The following is a 2,448-nucleotide window of genomic DNA, read 5'->3' as shown; positions in this document are numbered from 1 at the left end:
CTTCTTCTTCTTCTTCTTCTTCTTCTTCTTCTTCTTCTTCTTCTTCTTCTTCTCCTTCTTCGACGTCGTCGTCACGGGCGTCGTCTTTACTACCTGGCTCACAAACACGAAAATAGCACACGGTTTCTCGATGTAGCATGATATTATAATAAGTAGCTGTTTGGGACTGTTGCACCACTTTTTCTCTTTTCAATTTAGGAGATAGCTATAAAGATAGAAAGAAAGGTTTAAAAGAAAAATAGATTGAAAAAGGGGAGTGTACGGAAAAATATAAAACCTAACCAGTCTATAGAAGTGTTAGTCAAAGGAAAAAGAGAGAGTTACATTGGCGATATGAAGTCTTGAACGACTCGCCCTAAGAAAGCTAAGAAAGCAACCCGACCCCGACATGCGCGGAGTGCAATCCCAATCGGTTCCTCCTATCGCGGCGATCAATACACGAGAGATTGTCCGCTCCTAACCTTCCCAGTCGGGCAATCTGTCTCAATCATGGAGCAAAGGTTCTGTCCTCGAGCGGGCCTGGCTTATCAGCGCGCTGGTGAAATCACTTCAGAGTTTCGTTTCGTGGCTTTTCTTTCTTTGATTCTTAATTTCCCGGCAAACTTTTAAAACCGTTGACATTATCGCTTCCCCCCGGCTCCCGCTTTCTGCGACGTCGAGGTCGTGGATTTGAATGGACTTACTCGAAACGACCTGGAATAAGTTCGAAGCGTGAATAACGATTTGTGTGGAAATCCTAACAACAGATATCGACGACCGTGTTCTTCTGTCAAAAGGAAGTGAGGGACTTGTCGGTTTGAGAGTGCCCGAGTCGAATTAAACGTTTACTTTACGGCACACTCCTCTGGAAGATCCAGGCTTACAGAGTCTAGGTAAGACAGTTTTAGAAGCTTTTACACATTACGTTAGAAGTTAAATATTTACAATACTATATTATTATGTTCTTTTCTCTTTCGCATTGGGGTGAAATCTTTCAGAGGCGTTTTCTTTTCCTATTCAGAAAGTAAGCACACCGATTTGTCTTTGCAGTTATTGTATTAAAATAAGCCAAGAGCGATTGGACTCCACTTGGATATTATGTAACATTTGAATTCTAAACTGCTCCTTTGCGAAATTAAAGATTTTTCTTTTTTTTAAACTTGGATATGCAAGTTGTGGGATATCAGCCATCATCACTTTTCTAATTACTGATAAAGCTACTTTTCCTCTCGTCAAATAGCCCACTTCTAAAAACCCAACAGAATCAAACTGTAAAAGAAAAGTGAACCTTACTTCTTAAGGAGGCTGAAAAAAAGGAGGGGGGGGGGACTGGAGTAAAAGTATAGGGTGAAGTAGGGCAATAATTTTAGTTTCTTTTTTCTAACTGAGAAATCACTTTTAAGCAAGTTTGCATTACAACAAAGTATTTTGGTGGTACGTATAATATAGTAATATACTTAAATAATTTGGGTTTTTTCTTTCACGATTTTCTTTCCCGAGACTTGTTAATTGCTTGGACTATTTCATTTCCTTAATTTGACAATACCATATTTTCTTTCAAGCTATAGTTTTGACAAAGTAACGCAGCAGAAATTTTTAGAAATGGAAGGACACAGACTTCAAACTAAATCAGTGGACAAAACCATATAACCAGACAGCTCTGTCTTGTTCTGTTGAAATTCTAGAAAACAAACATGTTATAAAGGACCAATTCCCAACCCAACTTCACTCTGCTTCATTTTCCTTCTTTCTTTTCTCCCAAAACACGTAAATCTTCCTCACTGTCTGTCAAGCAATGGAAGTGACTCGGCTCATAAGAGGATGAGATGTGTTGCTTTTCAAGATTCTCAAATTCTAGCTCAAACTCAAAATAGGATCCCTCACAGCGGTGACAAGCAATATTTTATTATTTGTGTGGTCAGATTGATTGTTTTCTTATACTGTGTGTAAACGTCTTATGTCGCATTATCGAGATGGGATATATGCTGAGTGAATTAGATGATGATGGTGACGACAACAACGACGACGAGGACAACAGTAGCAACAATAACAATTACAATAATGATAATAATAATTTATTTCCTTTAGTAGAGGTTTTACGGCGCTCGCTACTGCATAAGATCATATGAGCGCCAAGGGGTGGATGTCAACATAGAAGTCCTTACAGGAAATCAGGCTTACTCTGCTCATTTCTCTAGTTTCAACAGCACAAAGTCTCCTTCGACTATCAAGGCACCCCGGAAATAGCGAGTCACAAGAGTGTGACAAACATACAAAAGAAGTAGAGGAAAAAATGACGATAGCTTGACATTGATGAATCAGCCCATTTACAGTTCTACTGTACATGATCATCGTCTCAAAAGTTTTGATTCCAAGGTAGCACATAAAGCGTAGATACTCAACAAATAAATGAACTTCCACATTCGAGTGTCGAATCCATTTCTTTTGCGAGCAAAGGAGAGAGAGAGA

General features: G+C 39.1%; 1 protein-coding gene across 1 annotated transcript in view; it reads left to right on the top strand.

Moving 5' to 3' along the window:
- Positions 1-361: 361 nt before the first annotated feature.
- Positions 362-2,448, top strand: part of LOC101854749 — a 7,679-nt gene continuing 5,592 nt past the window's right edge. The window contains exon 1 of the mRNA XM_005107666.3: positions 362-872. The gene's annotated coding sequence lies outside the window, so the exon portion shown is untranslated. The remainder of the gene's footprint in view (positions 873-2,448) is intronic.

Source organism: Aplysia californica, unplaced genomic scaffold, assembly GCF_000002075.1.
Source record: "Aplysia californica isolate F4 #8 unplaced genomic scaffold, AplCal3.0 scaffold00621, whole genome shotgun sequence".
Classification (NCBI taxonomy): domain Eukaryota; kingdom Metazoa; phylum Mollusca; class Gastropoda; order Aplysiida; family Aplysiidae; genus Aplysia; species Aplysia californica.
The sequence above is the reverse complement of the archived record's forward strand: the minus strand, read 5'-3'. Positions and strand labels throughout refer to the sequence as shown.